Genomic DNA, 20,075 nt, shown 5'->3' on the forward strand with positions numbered 1-20,075 from the left:
CCCACTTGTGCCTGTGTGCGTGTGTGCATGTGCATGTGTGTGAGAGAGAGAGAGAGACCCATCGGTCGATGCTCGTAAATACATCTTTCACCATATGCATTGTTGATGCTCAGTAAAAACTTATATAGTTGACACAATCATATAGAACATCATAACACACTGAACTTGCATACAAAAATTTCACGCAGGCAGCACAATCAGGATGGAAGCAGTGGATCGCTACGGGTAGGTGTCGGTGTACAAAAAGAGGAGTACACTTTTTGTACCCCTATAACTGTGCACGGGCAGTCTGAGCCACGGGCACCACCACACTGGGCAAGGCAAGAGAGGTGAGCCAAGGTAAGGCCGAAGCTCAGGAGAAGCAGAACGACGCCAAGACCAAGACCACAAAGAGCAAAGGGGACGAAGCGGACCCCCCGGCAAGATCATTGCCGGGAGGCGGTTTTAGCAAACCCGGCAAGACCCTTGCCGTGGCAGCTCGCCCCACGCCTACGGAGTGAGTCACCCTTGAGTCCACTGCCCCCATGGGGCAAGGATTCGGGAGACATCCCCGTGGTGGCATGCAGATCTTTGTGAAGGCATTCAAGATCAGTTACACCCTTTAGAAGATGATAATCCTTGGCGGGATCCCAGCCAAGGAGGACCACAAGGCCCCCGGCAAGAGCCTTGCCGGGGATGACAGCAGGCGCCATGGAAAGACCCTTGTCGGGGCCCCGGCAAGACCCTTGCCAAGAACACCCGTAGGGCCACCATCAAGCCCACGCCAGTCAAACCTCCACCGCCATTCGCATGCAGCTGCCGACCCAACCAGCTGGGCAGGCACCTGCGTGGTGGCATGCGGATCTTCGTGGAGACCCACCACTGCGCCACCTCAGCTGCCTGCCTGCCTACATGGCACCGCGGGCGCCGCTGGCTAGGGCGCGTGTCGACACACGAGGGAGCGGCGACGGACGAGACAGGGCTCTCCCCCGTCCCCGATAAAGCAAGGACACATGGGCAAGAGGCATTAAATGCGCCTTGTCATGTAATGTGAGGGATAACCTCACTTCACTGTTCCCTTTCCACCTCCTATGTGCCACTGTGGCCACCCCCTTTCCTATAAAAGGAGGCCCGAGGCGACCAAGAGGGGGATTCGGCTTTTTGGAGCTCCTCACGCCCCATAGCTAGCTCAAGAAAACAGATATACAATCCACCAAAGCAGGAGTAGGGTTTTACGCATCCTTGCGGCCCGAACCTGGATAAACGAACCGTGTGCTATCTGTTTGATCCGCTCTTCTCACGACCCCGCGCCCCGCAACCGTAGTAGGGATTCTTGTGATCCCATAGGTGTCGTTCCCACCGACATCTTTGGCGCACCAGGTAGGGGGCGCAGTTGTGAGAATCGGCTTTAGCAGTTAGTTCGACGCTTCTTCATCGTCATGGCGCCCAAGAAGAAGACGACAGTGGCGGTTGGCCCGTTGGAAGCCGGACATCCCGTCCCGACGCGGGCGAGCAGCGGACCGGTCGCAGAAAGGACCCGGGGCGCTGTTCGCGAACACCAACACCGTCCCAGCAGCCGGAGTTTGGGAGGCGGCGATGTTCGTGCGCCTGGTAACGGGCCGCACGCCACCAAATCCAAAGATGGAGCCAGGACCTCCGCGGGTGGCACGGGGCCTTCCGAGATCGCTGCCACCCCGCCCGAAGGCGATGCGAGGGCCTCCAAGACTCCCACACCGACGCCGACGGCGCGCTCCTCTCAAGCGGCGCGCGACGAACGGCGCAATCACGCCAAAGACCCCAGGCGTCGCCGCAGGAAGAGCCCCGAGCGCCACTCCCGGGAGGTAGAAGACCTTCCCGCTCGCCGAGGCGCTGGTGAAGATGGCATGCGACCGTGGGGTCGTGATAGAGCTCCTTCTGACATGGTCAGAAGTCGAAGCGCATCGCGATCCGTGCAGGTTTCGCTGCCACCAATGCCAGTAGAAGCCCTGGCGCGCGCAGTTGCTCCTCGATTTTCCTCCCACTACGGGGAAACTCGACGAATGGAGAGCCACTATCCGAAGCCTTGTTGCGGTGGCCAACAAAGACGAACCGAGTCCGGTGGAGCCCCGGGGTCGACGCTCCGACGGAGTCCCACGCACCAGTGGCAGGAAAGCCGGCGGCGCCGCGACCACGGTGCACTCTCCTCCTCCTCGCCCGGTACCGCGGATGCCAGCCCGTCGTGACGTTGCGGGCGACTAAATCTCCATAGCGTCGTCCGACCCGCGGACCCACCGTGACCAGCGCCAAGTCCTTTGGGAACGAGAACATGAAGACGCTTGAACCACTATCGAGCGCCAGCGCGGAGCGCGCGACTAGTCAGACAGGCGAGCAGGGCCCGCTGTGAACCACCCGACACCGGAGAGCCCTGGAGGCCTACCTTACGAGGTAGGCTGTCCGGCTTTTACCCGTGAGCTGCGGCAGTTCTAGTGGCCCACTCACCACACCTTCAAACCTGACGTGGGCGAAAAGTACAGCGGCAAGACGCACCCGTCCGAGTTCCTCAGCATTTACACCATTGCGATGCAAGCTGCCGGAGCCCGCAACGATAAGGTGCTTGCGAATTACTTTCCGTTGGCTCTTAAACCCAATGCCATGTCATGGTTGATGCACTTGCCGGTAGACTCTATTTCCTCCTGGTCGGATTTGTGCCATGAGTTTGTGGGCGCCTTTACTGGAGGCCACCAAGCCCATGAGTTTGTGGTACATATTGTTTCATGCGGATGCCTTTCGAGCTGAAGAGTGCTGGTTCGACGTTTGCAAGGGCGGTCCAGATTGGTTTTGAACCCCAGCTCCATAGAAATATGGAAGCTTATATGGATGACATAGTGGTCAAAACCAAGGACAAGGCAACCCTCATACCCGATTTGCAAGAAACATTTGCAAACCTGCGCAAAATCAATCTCAAGCTGAACCCTGAGAAGTGCGTCTTTGGCATCCCGTCCGGCAAGCTTCTTGGGTTCTTTGTGTCACAACGTGGGATAGAGGCCAATCCGGACAAGACCAAAGCTATAGAGCAGATTGAAGCACCCAAGCGAATCAAGGATGTGCATCGGCTTGCTGGTTGCGTCGCCGCCATGGGCAAATTCATTTCCAGGTATGCCGAGCGCGCCCTTCCCTTTTTCAAGATCCTGAAAAAGGCGGGCCCGATGGAGTGGACGCCAGAAGCCGAAGCAGCATTGCAAGATTTGAAGAAGTACCTCTCCTCCGCGCCAATACTAGCTGCGCCTAGGCCACAGGAGTCGTTGCTGCTATACCTGGCGGCAACGAACCAGGTGGTCAGCGTCGCACTAGTGGTGCAGAGAGAGGTTGACAACGAGGTAATGGCAGCGACACAGCCCGACACCACCAATGCAGAGACGACACAGCCAGTTAAAGTGCCGCCGAAGAAGAAAATGATGCAGCACCCGGTCTACTTTGTTAGTTCCCTCCTGCAGGGAGCTAGATCAAGGTACTCTGGCGTGCAGAAACTGCTCTTCGGCCTTCTTATGGCCTCGAGGAAGCTACGTCACTACTTCCAGGCACACGAGATCACTGTCGTCACTCGCCTCCCTCTGCAACGGATATTGCACAATCCAGATGCAACGGGAAGAATTGTGGAATGGGCACTGGAGCTGTCCAGCTTTGGCCTCAAGTTTGAAAGTACTTCGACGATACAGAGCCGAGTCCTAGCGGAGTTCCTTGCAGAATGGACCGCAACACCTGACGAAGAAGCCCAAGAGACTGCTCTCCCCGGCAAGGAGGCAAGTTGAAGTTGGATCATGTACTTTGATGGAGCTTTCTCCTTAGACAGCGTCGGGGCTGGCATACTGCTTGTCGCGCCCACCGGAGAGCACCTCAATTAAGTACGTGATCCAGATGCACTTCCCCAGGGAGGTGTCAACAAACAATACGGCAGAGTACGAAGGGCTGCTTTCTGGTCTTAGGATCGCGGCGGACCTCGGAATCAAGAAGCTCATCGTCAGGGGTGACTGACAGCTCATCGTCAAGCAAGTCAACAAGGACTACCAGAGCCCGTTGATGAAGGCTTATGTCGATGAAGTGAGAAAGCTGGAAGAGCGTTTCGATGGTATACAGGCTGAATACGTTCCCCGAGCGGAGAACGATATCGCCGATTACCTGTCAAAACGCGCTGCCCTCAAGCTACCTGTGGAACCAGGTACCTTTGTGCTCCAGCTAACTCAGCCATCCGTTGATCCATCAACAGAACCGAACAAGAGGAGGAAATCAGGACCCGGCAAGTATTTTCCCGCCGAACTCCCCGGAGCCGCCGGCAAGGATGTTGCCAGGGACACTGAGCCCGCCACGGGACGGCTAGCTCCAGCGGAGCGTCAAGCTCTTGCCGTCGAGACAGCCGCTCCTATAGCGGAGGAAATGCCTTTAGTCCTTGCTGTCGAGCCCCAGGCTCCAGCGTGGGCACAGCATACCGTCCGATTCCTCCAAACAGGGGAACTTCCTGAAGAGCAGGAAGAAGCGGAAAAAGTAGCCCATCACTCTACCATGTACCAGTTCGTCGATGACTTCCTGTACAAAAAGAGGCCGAACGGTGTGAAATTGAAGTGTATCCCTCGGGAGGAAGGACTGGAGCTATTGGCGGAGATACACGGAGGCATATGTGGATCCCACATCGGGTCAAGGGCCCTTGCCGGCAAGGCATTTCGGCAAGGCTTCTTCTGGCCCACCGCCCTCCAGGATGCGACGACACTAATCACCAGGTGTGAAGCGTGTTAGTTCCATTCAAAGAAGCTTCATCAGCCAGCTCAAGCCCTTCAAACCATTCCTCGCTCCTGGCCCTTCTCGGTCTGGGGGCTCAACATACTGGGCCCTTTCCCCCGTGCTGTCGGGGGCTTTGAGTACTTGTACGTTGCAATCGACAAGTTCACAAAGTGGCCGGAGGTGGAGGCAGTGAGGAAGGTCACAGCTCAGTCAGTCGTCAAGTTCTTCAAGGGACTAGTGTGTCGTTTTGGTGTACCCAACAGGGTCATCACCGACAACGGCACACAGTTCACAAGCCGCACCTTCATGCAATATATCCAAGACCTCGGCAGCAAAGTCTGTTTCGCTTCTGTTGCTCACCCACGAAGCAACGGTCAAGCTGAGAGGGAAAATGCTGAAGTACTGCGAGGCTTAAGGACCAAGACCTTTGACAGGCTGCACAAGAGTGGAAGGCGCTGGATTGATGAGTTACCGACGGTTCTTTGGTCGATCAGGACAACGCCAAATCGAGCCATCGGCCAGACACCCTTTGCCCTGGTTTACGGGGCAGAAGCAGTTCTCCCCACTGAACTCATATACGGGTCACCTCGAGTGCTCACTTATGATGAGCTTGAGCAAGAGCAACTGCGGCAAGATGACGCAATGCTCCTTGAGGAAGATCGTCTTCGGGCGGCTGTGAGAGCAGCACGCTACCAGCAAGCCTTGCGCCGCTACCATAGCTGCAAGGTTCATGCCCGAAGCCTTGAGGAAGGCGACCTTTTCCTTCGGCGCGTTCAATCGGCCAAGAATTCCAACAAGTTGACGCCAAAGTGGCAAGGCCCTTATCGGGTAATACGAGTCACCAGGCCCGGCGCAGTCAGCCTAGAGACCGAAGATGCCGTTCCAGTGAGTAACTCCTAGAACATTGAGCATCTTCGCAAGTTTTACCCTTAAGGCGCGACTTGCCAGGCCCCCCGGCAAGCGACCTTTTGTACAAGCATTGCCGATGATGCATGTAACCCTTTGTACAAAGCCAGGCACAGACCCTGAGCACAAATAAATGAAGCGCTGGCGCCCTAAGTTATAGCATGAATGCTAGGTCGAGTCTCGTCCTTGGTTAGGGTTGATAGTGCTTAGCGGTGACTAACCCCTAGCTTAGAGGTCGAGTGTGTGCCTCATTGTCATTCTTTTGTCTTCTTTGTTTCAAAGGACACACGGATATCCGTGCCGAACCACTTGGGGAGGAAAAGAGAAGAGGGGCAGACCAGCATCTAGACCACGGCAAGCCAGTATTGCCGGGGGCTGCAAGAGCAAAGATTCACCCACGGCAAACCAGAGTTGCCGAGGACTACAGCTTCATATAACTTCTTCATCCCTTATCATGCATTCCCTTATGGACTGAGGTGTGTGAAACCTCGTTTTTCCTAAAGCTACCATGCTCCCCTAACTCTAGGCCCTAGGGCTCGTTCCTAGGGCCAGGTTTGGTCGTAGTCGCGGCAGCGAGAGGATGAAACAAGGAGCCTGAACCCACCTCATCCCTGCCTCCGCCAAAGGTGTGAGAAAGGTCGAGCGAAGTGGGGAGACGGCAAGGCCTGTTGCCAGACAACGAAATTTTTGTCTTAAAGATATCAAGGATTTACTCCTTGTCGTGGGTTCTACCCACAAACAAATGACCCGGCAAACATCCCTTTTTCATTAAAGACATTCCACTCAGGTACAGTCCATAGGGAATGAAAAACATGAATAATGGGATTACAAGTTTTAAATTCAGCTAACGCCCGAAGGCTTACAAACTAAAAAGAGATAAGGTGCCCGTAATCCCTTTCTTGTCCCTCTCCTCAGGAGGCAGGTCAAGGAGACGAAAAGGGCAAAAGGGGCGCCTAGGTGAGCTACGGGCGGCAAAAAGACACCAAGAGAACATCTCAGTGGCCGTCCGAGGGCCGGATGGTGATGGCGTGCCGGAAGTAGAGCTCGAAGACGAGGCGGCAGGACGTCAGCACGCGTCGAAGGCGTCGGTGCCCGCGTACTCCGACTTGACGGCCTTGCCGCCCGCCCTCTTCCTCTTACGCAGCCTCCCAACGCCAGCCGCCCAAGGAGACGACCCCGAGAAGTTTAGGGAGCCGGCGACGCGGATGATGGGGTCGCCGGTGCCGCACGGAGCGGCACCCGATGCCTAATCGGACCCGTCATCATGTCGCCTACTACCCTCGTCATCGCTGCCACTGTCCTCCTCGTCACTCCCGCCCGAGGAGGAGTTTTCACTATCACAAGAGCTCTCCATGCAGCACCTTGCACGGGTCCCAAAGCACCCGAAGACCTTGACAGAGTGAAGGCCACCCTCCATCAGCTTAAAATGGAGAGTGAGCCCCTCCGTCAAGCGGTGGATATGGGCAAACGTCTTCCATCCCCGATGGAGATACATCACGTGAGGGGCGGGGAAGTCGACGCGGGCCCGCGTGCCACTGATCCCGCAGCCCCTCATGCGCAGCCACAACGACTCCGGCGGATCCAGCTCCATCTCCCGCGCGAATGGAGTCGGGAGACGAAGGCGACGGCGAGGCGGCCGGCGCAGCCTGACGAAGAACTCGCAAGGGTCATCCCCAACGTGGCCCTCCATGGGGGGAGGAACTACCGGCGGAGGCGAGGCCGGCGCGCCACCCCGTCCTCCTCTTCCCCAAGCGCCTCGGCCTCACCCACGGCCTCGCCCCCTCCCCCTTCCCCTCGCGGCGGGCTCTGCCGCCACGGGTGCAGGAGAAGGAGGGACGCGTTGTCGAGCGGCGACCCTCGCTGCCACCATTGAAGGACCAGGATTCCCTCTCTCCATGACGGATGGAAGGGGGGAGCAGAAGCTGAAGGAAGGAGGAGATGAAGGAATGCGGGACGCCATCCCCCCCCCCCTCCCCCGTTCTTTATAAAGGAATAGAGTGGGGCTCGGCCGCCCCGCTCAGCCAATCAAGACGCGGAAGGCGCAGGGAACTGGAACCGACCCGCCGCCCCAGCCCGCGGCGGCCCGGTTTCCCGCCTCCACCGTTCGCCACCCCAAGCGCATGAGAGCCACGTGGCGGGCGTGCAGGACCGAGGCGACAGGTGAGGCGACCTCTCCCCACCCCGTGATCATGGGGAGTGGACGCCTTGAAGACCACGCCTCGACCCGTTCAGTAAATGGGCCGCGCCTCCACGCCTCCCTCTGTTTATGGGGAAGGCGCGAACCGCCCCCTTTACTACGACGTGACGCATGCATGCAGAGCTCAGCCCCACACATGCCGCCCACTTCACACACGCCTCCCCACGCCGCGCCATGCACGGGAAGCATGGGAAGCGCAGCGCACGAAGAGACTTACCACGGTAAAAACCGCCCCGCCTGCCCACGCACCGTTTTTGGGCCTAGCCCAACGACACGATTGCGCTTACATGTGGCCCAGGCCCGGGGGCTCCTGTTGGTGTACAAAAAGAGGGGTACACTTTTTGTACCCCTATAACTGTGCACGGGCAGTCTGAGCCACGGGCACCACCACACTGGGCAAGGCAAGGGAGGTGGGCCAAGGTAAGGCCGAAGCTCAGGAGAAGCAGAACGATGCCAAGACCAAGACCACAAAGAGCAAAGGGGACGAAGCGGACCCCCCCCCAGCAAGATCCTTGCTGGGAGGCAGTTTTAGCAAACCCGGCAAGACCCTTGCCTTGGCAGCTCGCCCCACGCCTACGGAGTGAGTCACCCTTGAGTCCACTGCCCCCATGGGGCAAGGATTCGGGAGACATCCCCGTGGTGGCATGAAGATCTTTGTGAAGGCATTCAAGATCAGTTACACCCTTTAGAAGATGATAATCCTTGGCGGGATCCCAGCCAAGGAGGACCACAAGGCCCCCGGCAAGGGCCTTGCCGGGGATGACAGCAGGCGCCACGGCAAGACCCTTGTCGGGGGCCCGGCAAGACCCTTGCCAAGAACACCCGTAGGGCCACCATCAGGCCCACGCCAGTCAAACCTCCAGCGCCGTTCACATGCAGCTGCTGACCCAACCAGCTGGGCAGGCACCTGCGTGGCGGCATGCGGATCTTCATGGAGACCCACCACTGCGCCACCTCAGCTGCCTGCCTGCCTACATGGCACCGGGGGCACCGCTGGCTAGGGCGCGTGTCGACACAAGAGGGAGCGGCGACGGACGAGACAGGGCTCTCCCCCGTCCCCGATAAAGCAAGGACACCTGGGCAAGATGCATTAAATGCGCCTTGTCATGTAATGCAAGGGACAACCTCGCTTCACTGTTCCCTTTCCACCTCCTGTGTGCCACTGTGGCCACCCCCTTTCCTATAAAAGGAGGCCTAAGGCGACCAAGAGGGGGGTTCGGCTTTTTGGAGCTCCTCACGCCCCATAGCTAGCTCAAGAACACAGATATACAATCCACCAAAGCAGGAGTAGGGTTTTACAAATCCTTGCGTCCCGAACCTGGATAAATGAACCGTGTGCTATCTGTTTGATCCGCTCTTCTCACGACGTCGCGCCCCACAACCGTAGTAGGGATTCTTGTGATCCCATAGGTGTCATTCCCACCGAGGGCTATGTTGAAACCAACGAACTCGTACATAACGGTTCATTGTCTTTATCAATGACGAGGAAATATCTTGAATGTTGTGCAAAGAAAACAGACAGACAACACAATAAGTTCTGCTACCACATTAAGTTGACGTACATCCCTTTCTAAAAAAAGTTCAGGTACAAAATTAGAACAGGTCACAATCAAATGTACTGGCACATCAGTGCTTCACACCCATCGCTCGGATTTAACTAGTATCTGACAAGATTCAATTGTTACCTCAAATTAGAGCACATCCAGGAAGCCAGCCTGTCGTGGTTTTGTCACGGCAGATGTCCTAGAGAAAGGACTTAGTCATGGAGCCATCGCGGCGGGTTAGCTTGAAGGGGTTAAAGCGGACACATGGACGCAAGAGAGTTTATACTAGTTCGGCCCCTTCAATGAAGGTAAAAGCCTATGTCTAGTTGTGATGGAATTGATGGGGTTTCGATGACTAGGGAGCAAATAAGCTTCGCCTATGTCTCGAGTTGTTGTCTGTTGTCCTTAAACCGCCGCCGGGTCGTCCCCTTATATACACGGGTGACACCCGTCGGTTCACAGAGTCCCAACACCGGTCGATATTCGTATCCGAGTTGGTCTCTCCTTATTCCTAACTTACAATACAAGCTTATATACAACTTCCGGTTTACAACTACAAGTCTTGAACCGGCTACGGGCCTTAGGCCCTCATCTGCCTTCTTGGGCTTTATCACTTCTGGAACTACTGATGAAGTTGACCCGGCCCAGATAGGCCGGTTTACGCCCAGCAGTAATATCCTCAACATTAGGCCCCAGATTGATTTGAACGGGTTCATGTCAATCCTCTAACAAAAACTTCATCTTCAACGTCTTCTCATAAATTGGTAAGCTGCCATGATGTCATCTTCTCTGATTATTGTAAACCGGAGTGACGTCTCCTGTCATAACGAAGATATCCATTATGCTTCTTTGTTTAATATATTTGCGGAAATCGAGGCGACAGCTCCGTTTCATGGCCCCTTGATTGTCGCGCCTGACACATGTCTTTTTGCCTTATAAATAGGACCGAAGGGTCATTTCCTTTCTCTTTCCCTTCTTCCCCTTCTGCTTCGTCTTCCTCGCATCGCCCGACTTCAGAGCTCCGCTGCCACCGTCGACCTCTGCCTCAACCTTGGCCGTTGCATCAACCTGGGCGCACCAAAGCATCACGGCAACCTTCCGCGTCTTCCGCAGCTCCGGTAAACCTTCTATCCTTTCCCCCGCAGATCTGTTTTAGGGTTTCACAGTTCTTTAGTATTCATCGTCTGCTTCTTGCTCGTGCGATAGATCTTTAGATGAATCCGCAAATCTTTATTCTGTGCCATGATAGTTGTTTGACCTTCGCCTTCACTTATGCATCTCAAAACCATAGATCTATATGAACGTTTTGCTCATAGGTTCGGTACTGCTCCTTTTGAACCTCTAAGTATTTATCTCTTTTCTGAACTTGCTTCAGATCCAATGCTGTAAAGAAATCTTGTGAAACATGTTTCTGCGTACTTGTCCATCCGCAATCTCAGCTTTTCAATGCTTAGATCAAGCGGTTTAACCTTATAGAAAAATTTTCCAAACTGGTATATGCCATTAGTCCCCTTGTTGAACCACCAGATGTTGGTTGCTTCATGAAACTCCAGTTCAGATAGTTCTGTCTTCGGTTTAACAGTGCACATACCAACGTACCTTGATCAAATGCATTTTTGAACCGGGATCTTCTACCTTGTAGATTCCATCATGGCCAAGCAAGTATATGAGTGCAATTGGGTTCCTTCTCGCGTCACAGAGGCTCAACTGGACGATTTAGTCCTGATTGGCGCTTTAGGCAGCAAAGATACCATCCATTGGAGGGCTCCTGGCAAAGAATGCCCTCCCACACCTCGAGAAGGAGAGGTTGTTGTTTTCGTAGATCACTTAGCCCGGGGCTTTAAGCCGCCCAGTTCTAAATTTTACCGGGATGTTTTAGCCGATTTCCAACTCCATCCACAAGACACTGGCCCCAACTCTGTTACAAATATGTGTCACTTCCAAGTGCTCTGTGAGGTGTTCTTTCAAGAGGAGCCCACAGTGGAATTGTTCAGAGACCTTTTCCATCTAAACCGCCGTACTGAGTTTACTGATGGCTCTAATACGGAGTTGGGTGGCGTGGCGATTCAGAAAAGGAAAGAGGTCACATACCCTCACGCCAAGCTGCACAGCCACCCCAAAGAGTGGAATCAGACATGGTTCTACTGCAAAGACACCTTCCCTGTTGGTGAGAATCCCTTTCCTGGCTTTCGTCCGGAGCGGCTCAGCAATACACACCCTTTTCCTCAAAGATTGACTGCCCAGGAGAGAAGCAAATATGCTCCCCAACTGTCAAAGCTCAGAGCCTTTATGTCCAACGGTTTAACAGGGGTTGATCTCGCTCGCTGTTGGATATCATGGAGCATACTGCCCCTTAGTCAGCGCTCCGGTTTGATGTGCGAGTATACTGACAGTGTTGATGACCCACTGCGACATTCAAAAATCCAGCTCTCCGATGAAGAAATCACAGAGGCTGTGAATAAGATGCTGAATGAACCGGAACACGTCTGCGCTAGAACCGGCCTGCTTCCCTTCTGTGCCACCAACAAACTGCCAGCTGTAAGACTTTGATTTTTCTCTTTGCTGAATCTGTTATTGATATGTCTGGTCATTGTTTAATATCAATCTCTATGTAATCAGGGCAATGATCCGTTTTGGAGCAAAAAAACTGCCGCAGGAGAAACCAGAAAAACCAGACAAACCGGAAAGAGCAACTCGGCAAAAGACTAAAGCTATGAAGAAGACTGCCCACAGGAAAAGAACCACGACATCTTCTAATCCGGCCCCTGATGATCATGTGGATAATCCGGACCTTGAGGTAGAGCTTGACTCACTTGGTTTATTTTTCATGCATCTTATTGATGATCATATTTGTCAGGATGATGCCGAAGCCAACCACGCGGATGCTGCAGAGGTAATTATTCTCTCTTCCAATTCAGAACCTTTGCCTTCACAAAAAATCCGTCAGGCAAACCGGAAAGTTAAATTTTCTCATCCTCTTGCTTATTTGGATCCTAAATTTCTTATGAAGACCCAACAACACGAAGCTCGTCGCACAACCCGGCACAGCGGCCAGGTAGTTACCTCCGCCGGTTTACTGAACAGTCCGGTTCGGAAACGCCATTCAGAGGTCTCTAATTTGCTTGCCAGTGCTTGTCCTAAAGCGGGCTACTTTCGTCAACCTCTTAATCCGTCTGACTCCGATTACCAGGATACTTCCCACTCATCTTCTAGCGAGTCATCGGCTACTCAGCTGCCACCGCTCAAAATGGTGCTTGGGTAAGCTATACTTATTGTGATATTTGCAGTACATCGCCTTAGAACATATGCTGTATTTGATTTTGTTATTCTTCTCAGGGCCAAACCTAGGCCAAGCAAGAAGGCCCGCCTGGACAAAGCGGCCGAAGAAGATGCCATTCTTGAGCCAGGCAAGACACCCGATCTTGAAGCAGCTATTCCTGAGGATATACCCAACGATCCACCGCAGCAAGACGACGATCTTATTACTAAAGAGAGACCTACTGATGCCTCAGGTCCTGTCAATCAGCCCACAGGCTCCATCCGGATTGAAAGCTCCACCGGTCCAGCAAAACCTACTGACAAGCCAACAGCTCCAGTGCAAACCGGCGGTACCAAGGATGATGAGGTTGTCATTACTGGCACTGGCCATACTGAGCCAAGCAATCCTGTCGCTTTATCCAAACATTGTGCCAAGGAAGAATTTGCTGCCTTTGGCAAAGGCAATTGGAACGCTGATCTGATGACTTACGCTGCTCTGAACTCCCAAGATATCCATTCCGGCTATCTGAACCGGCTGTATACCAGTCATGACTATGAAGCCGGTCTGGTTAATATGATGAAAGATAAATATGAGGTAACTTCCATATGCTCCTTCCTGCTTGTATGCTTCCATTCTTGCTGACTCTCCTAGCCCCCAAGGGCCGGTTTGTAATATTCTTTCAAACCGGAACTTAATAATATAAATCTTGATGCTTTGAAATTCGCTGATGTAGCCCCCAAGGGCTGGTTCAACTTAGCGTAGTTAAACCGGTACTTTAAGTAATTGAAATTGCCGCATCAGAATATATATGAGCAAATAGCCATTAGCCCCCAAGTGCCAAGTTGAATACTTGTATTGATCTTGGGACTTTGTAAGCAATTGAAAGATGAAGATCGAATATGCATTAGCCCCCAAGTGCTAAGTGCATAACTTGTTATGTGGTTGGTACTTGAATCCTTATACCGATTTGTTGAAGCATATATCTGTATGCATGCAGGCGGAGCTGAAGACGAAAGAAAACCAAGTCTCCGATCTCCAAGAAAACCTGAAAACCCAACAGGCTGAAACCTCCAAAGCAAAAGAGGAATTGGCCAGCGCTTTAAGCGCCATGGAACAGCTTAAGGAGAACTTCAAGAAGAAGCGGGCGGATTGGGCACTGAAAAGTCCGCTTTGATCAAACGAACAGAGGATGCCGAGGCTGCACTAAAACCAGTGGCGGATGAACTGACCAGCATAAAGCGGCACGTGCATGCCATGACTACTGCTATTTTTGGTAAGCTAGTTTGCCTTCTGAATTGGCCCTGCCTTCTTACAGAGTCGCCGGTTTATTAACCCTTTATGGTATTTCAGGGACACGCATTGGTCACTTGGGGTCAGATGTGCGGAAGAAATTGAAAGCCGCCTATAAATTGGTTGAACAATTGTATACTGGTGCCCAGCGGATCATCTGTACCGCATCTCATAACAAACCGGCGCCCACTTTGATTCAAGATACTCTGATGAAACTGTCAGTGCTTCCTGCCCGGGTTGAATAGCTGAAGAAAACTGCTGCTCGAACCAGTGCAATCAATGCCTTAATCCGGGCAAAAGCCTGGGTGCCGGATTTTGATCCTATTGAAGCGGCTCAGGGCTATCCCAGCTTGAAGGAAGACGGGTCAGAATTTGGTGAAGCGGATCTGCGAGCAATAAACCGGGAGTTACGCCTGCTAGCTTGTCAATTGGCTGAAGAAGCAGACTTGTCTCATTATCAAGCCCAATATGACAGTCAGAACAAGCGAATAGCTGCACCAATCCATGAATTGGAAAATCTGATCCCTCCAATCCGTAAGCATACTTACGCTCCCGATATTGACCCGTCATTGCTGATCCATGATGAAGCTGTTTTTCAAGCATTAATGGGAATCGACTGGACAACTGTGGATTTCCAGCCACTGGGTAGAGAAACGGAGGCTGAAGCGGCGCAGGATGACCCACAACCATCAGGCCAGGCTGGTGACCAAGCTTGAACCGGAAGCCGGTTTTAAAACTGCTTCTCCTTTGCGAAAAACAATTATATTATTATGGGCACCATGTTGCCTTGTAATAGGCTAGCTGATACTTTTGATGTTGATATGCCTTCTCGCATAATTCGTTCTTCCTGTGGTGATGAACTTTCCAAAGCACTTTCTTAAATGAGAAATTCGTCAAGTGCCACCGTGGTTGTACCGTCAGGCGGAATATGATGTCTGCATATATGAAATCAAAACATCCAAAACAAAATTTTAAGTATATGATCAAATTTTTGAGATACATAATACCTGCCATCGTTGAGCGTGAAGTTGTCTTGGCCAACCTTGAAGAGGAGTTTTGCAAACCCACACTATTGAGGAGATAACAGCTCCTGTATATATATGACTCTGGTTTACCATGTAAACTATGCTGGGTTATAATCAACATCGTGTTACTCCATAAAAGGATGTTAACAACAAGGATCAAACCGGGCAAATAGTCTCCGGATTGACGTGAACTGTGTTCCGTCAATTGATTGGTTAAAAAACTTTGTCGGTTTAAAAAACACAATAAAAAGCAAAAAAAACCCTTCAAAGAAAAGTGTGAAGCAAATGCAATGACAAAACTGTTTGCCAAAAAAGGTTTATTTGAGCTGATCAAATGGCGTTACCATGGCCAAACACGACCAAGATCCCGTTAGGTGTAACTATGGTTCTAGTCAGCCAGGTCCCCAAATGAAACTGTGGCATTTATGCCGACCAAATGGCATGGTCATGGTTCGGGTTCGACCAAGTCCCCAAGTGATTCTGTGGCCTTAGGCCGATCAAGAGGCATGACTGGTTCAGACATGACCAAGTCCCCAAGTGATCTGGTGGCTCTCGCCTATCAAGAGGTATGGTATTGGTTCGGACACGACCAAACCCCCAAGTGATATAACATGATGCTTTTAAAAAGCAATCTCAAGGGGTAAACCGAGGCCGCTTTAGAGCAACTCCGTGTAACCTCACATGATGTAAAGAACAGATACCCCGCTTTAGCTAAGGTTCCGGTTTATTATATTTAATCATAATATATACATTGTCGTAATATGTACATAAGTATAGCCAATGGCTCAGGTATAGTAAGGCCGGAGATGAGCTATGTTCCACGGCCTGTTGGTCTCCTCCTCTGATGTGCATGAGTCTTTATGCTCTCGAATATCGATCAGATAGTACGACCCGTTGTGCAGATTCTTGCTAACCACAAAAGGCCCCTCCCAAGGTAGGGATAGCTTATGCATATCAGTCTGATCTTGGATGAGCCAAAGCACCAAATCTCCTTCCTGAAAGGTTCTGGTTCTGACTCGGCGACTGTGATAACGACGAAGATCCTCCTGGTAAATCGCCTACCGGGCGGCTGCGATGTCACGCTCTTCATCCAACCGGTCCAGAGCATCTTGTCGTGTCGTCTCGTTGTCCGCTTCAATATAAGCCGTCACACGAGGTGAATCATGACGGATATCACTAGGGAGAACCGCCTCCGCTCCATAAACAATGAAGAACGGTGTGTATCCTGTTGATCTGTTGGGTGGTGTATTGATGCTCCATAACATAGATGGTAATTCTTCTACCCAACAACCCGGCGTTCTCTGCAAAGGAACCATGAGCCGGGGCTTGATGCCTCTCAAGATCTCTTCATTAGCTCTTTCTGCTTGACCATTGGACTGTGGGTGTGCCACTGATGAAACGTCAAGCCGGATGTGCTCCCGTTCGCAAAACTCCTTCATGGCACCTTTGGACAAATTGGTACCATTATCTGTAATGATACTGTGCGGAAAGCCAAACCAGAAAATCACCTTTTTGATGAACTGAACCGCCGTGGCCGCATCACACTTGCTAACAGGTTCTGCCTCCACCCACTTTGTAAACTTGTCAACCGCCACCAGGAGGTGGGTCTTCTTATCTTTGGACCTTTTGAAAGGCCCAACCATATCCAGCCCCCAAGTCGCAAACGGCCAAGTAATTGGAATCATTCTCAATTCTTGAGCCGGTACATGAGCACGTCTTGAAAACCTTTGGCAACCATCACATCGCCTAACCAGATCCTCCGCATCAGCATGAGCAGTTAACCAATAGAAGCCATGGAGAAACGCTTTAGCCACCAGAGACTTTGAACCGGCATGGTGACCACAATCTCCTTCGTGGATCTCACGCAAAATTTCACGGCCTTCTTCAGGAGACACGCAGCGTTGAAAAGCTCCTGATACACTGCAATGATGCAACTCGCCATTGATGATAGCCATGGACTTGGATCGCCGGATTATCTGCCGGGCCAGAATCTCATCCTCTGGCAACTCGCCCCGGTTCTTGTACGCCAGATAAGGAAGCGTCCAATCCGGAATAACATGAAGAGCTGCCACCAATTGAGCCTCTGGATCAGGAATAGCCAAATCCTCTTCACCAGGGATCTTGACCGACGGGTTGTGCAGCACATCCAGAAAAACATTGGGCGGGACCGTTTTGCGCTGAGAGCCCAGCCGGCTTAAAGCGTCCGCCGCTTCATTTTTCCGCCGGTCCACGTGGTCCACCTGATAGCCTTTGAAATAACCTGCAACGATATCCACCTCACGACGATATGCTGCCATGAGTGGGTCCTTGGACTCCCAAGTGCCAGACACCTGCTGAGCCACAAGGTTCGAGTCACCGAAGCACTTAACTCGACTTAGATTCATCTCCTTAGCCATCCGGAGGCCATGGAGCAAGGCTTCATACTCAGCTGCATTGTTAGTACAAGGGAACATTAAGCGGAGAACATAACAAAACTTATCACCTCGTGGGGAAGTTAATATGACTCCAGCCCCTGAGCCTTCCAATTGCCTGGATCCGTCAAAATGGATGGTCCAATACGTATGATCCGGCTTTTCTTTAGGTGCTTGCATTTCCGTCCAATCATTGATGAAATCAACAAGTGCTTGAGACTTAACCGCTGTCCGAGGCACATACTTCAAACCGTACGGCCCCAGCTCTATAGCCCACTTTGCAATCCGGCCAGTTGCTTCCCGGTTCTGGATGATATCTCCCAAAGGAGCAAAACTGACCACCGTAATTGGATGCCCTTGGAAGTATTGTTTAAGCTTCCGGCTTGCCATAAAAACTCCATACACCAGCTTTTGCCAATGCGGATACCTTTGCTTGGACTCAATGAGCACCTCGCTGATATAATAGACCGGACATTGAACCGGATGCTCCTTACCAGCCTCCTTTCGCTCTACCACAATAGCCACGCTGACCGCCCGAGCATTAGCAGCAACATATAGCAGCAACGACTCCTTGTCAACGGGAGCGGCGAGCACAGGCGGATTGGCCAATTGCCGTTTTAAGTCCTCAAATGCTTCATCAGCAGCAGAACTCCAGACAAACTGATCCGTCTTCTTCAACATCTTATACAAAGGGATTGCCTTCTCACCGAGGTGACTGATAAACCGGCTTAACGCAGCAATCCGGCCTGCCAGGCGCTAAACATCATTGATACACTTCGGTTTAGCGAGGGAGGTGATGGTTGTGATCTTCTCCAGATTAGCCTCAATTCCCCTATTGGACACCAAGAAGCCTAATAACTTGCCCGCCGGTACACCAAAGACGCATTTGTTCGGATTAAGCATCATCTTGTACATCCTCAGGTTATCAAAAGTTTCCTTTAAATCACCAATCAGAGTCTCCTTCTCCCTGGATTTAACCACGATATCATCCATGTAGGCGTGTACATTACGGCCAATCTGTTTATGTAGACAACTTTGCACACAGCGTTGATAATTTGCCTGGGCACTCTTGAGCCCAAAGGGCATAGACACATAGCAGAAGGCTCCAAAGGGAGTTATGAATGCCGTTTTCTCCTGGTCCTTAACTGCCATTTTGATCTGATGATAGCCAGAATATGCATCCAAAAAACTTAGACGCTCACAACCTGCCGTAGCATCAATAATTTGATCAATACGGGGGAGGGCAAAAGGATCTGCTGGACAAGCTTTATTAAGATCTGTGTAATCCACACACATGCGCCAGGTACCGTTTTTCTTGAGGACCAGCACCAGATTGGCAAGCCACTCAGGGTGAAAAACTTCAACAATAAAGCCAGCTGCTAAGAGCCTGGCTACCTCTTCTCCAATCGCCTTGCGTCTTTCTTCATTAAACCGGCGGAGGAACTATTTCACCGGTTTATATTTAGGATCCACATTAAGTGTGTGCTCAGCGAGTTGCCTCGGTACACCTGGCATGTCAGAGGGCTTCCATGCAAAAAATTTCTGATTCTCACGGATGAACTCGATGAGCGCGCTTTCCTATTTCGGATCCAAGTTAGCACTGATGCTGAACTGCTTGGACGAATCGCTAGCTACGAAGTCAACAAGCTTAGTTTCTGCTGCTGATTTGAACTTCAGGGCCGGATCATGCTCCGTGGTTGGCTTCTTCAACGGAGTCATGTCCGCCGGATCAACATTGTCTTTATAATACTTCAACTCCTCGGTGGCACAGACCGACTCTGCATAGGCCGCATCTCCTTCCTCACACTCCAAAGCGATTTTGCGGCTTCCGTGAACCGTTATTGTCCCCTTGTGACCTGGCATCTTGAGCTGCAAATACACATAACAGGGCCGAGCCATAAACTTGGTTTAGGCCGGTCGCCCAAATAGGGCATGATATGGACTTTGGATTTTCACCACTTCAAACGTCAATGTCTCCGACCTGGAATCATGATCATCCCCAAAGGCCACTTCCAGAGCTATCTTACCAACGGGATATGCTGATCTGCCAGGCACTACACCGTGGAATACTGGATTAGACGGTTTGAGATTCTTATCTGTTAGTCCCATACGATGGAAGGTCTCATAGTACAGGATGTTAATGCTGCTCCCTCCATCCATGAGCACCTTGGTGAACTTGTAACCTCCCACCTGAGGCGCCACCACCAGAGCCAACTGACCTGGATTATCGACCTGGGGAGGGTGATCTTCTCTGCTCCATATGATTGGCTGTTCAGACCAACGTAGATAACGGGGTATGGCCGGTTCAACAGAGTTGACCGCCCGCCTCTGAACCTTCCGGTCTCGCTTGTCCAAGCTACTGGTGAAGACATGGTACTGCCCATTACTCAACTGCTTTGGGTTGCTCTGGTAACCTGACTGTTGCTGCTGTTGGTTGTAACCACCCTGGTTGTTCTGACTATTTTGACCATTATGTCCGCCCGGATTACCATTGAATCCTGAACCGGAACTTCCTCCACCGTAACCCAGCCCGGATCCTGAGCCACCGCCAGATTCGTGATCATACCGGAAATTATTAGAATTCTTGAACTCCTGCATAATAAAGCAATCCTTCCATAGGTGGTTTACTGGTGCCTCCTTCGTCCCATGTCTTGGACAGGGCTGGCTTAGTAGATAGTTTAGCAGTTTGGGTTAGGGTTGGGTGCTCCATTA

The sequence above is a fragment of the Triticum urartu genome, chromosome 4 (genome assembly GCF_003073215.2).
Source record: "Triticum urartu cultivar G1812 chromosome 4, Tu2.1, whole genome shotgun sequence".
In the NCBI taxonomy this organism is placed as follows: domain Eukaryota; kingdom Viridiplantae; phylum Streptophyta; class Magnoliopsida; order Poales; family Poaceae; genus Triticum; species Triticum urartu.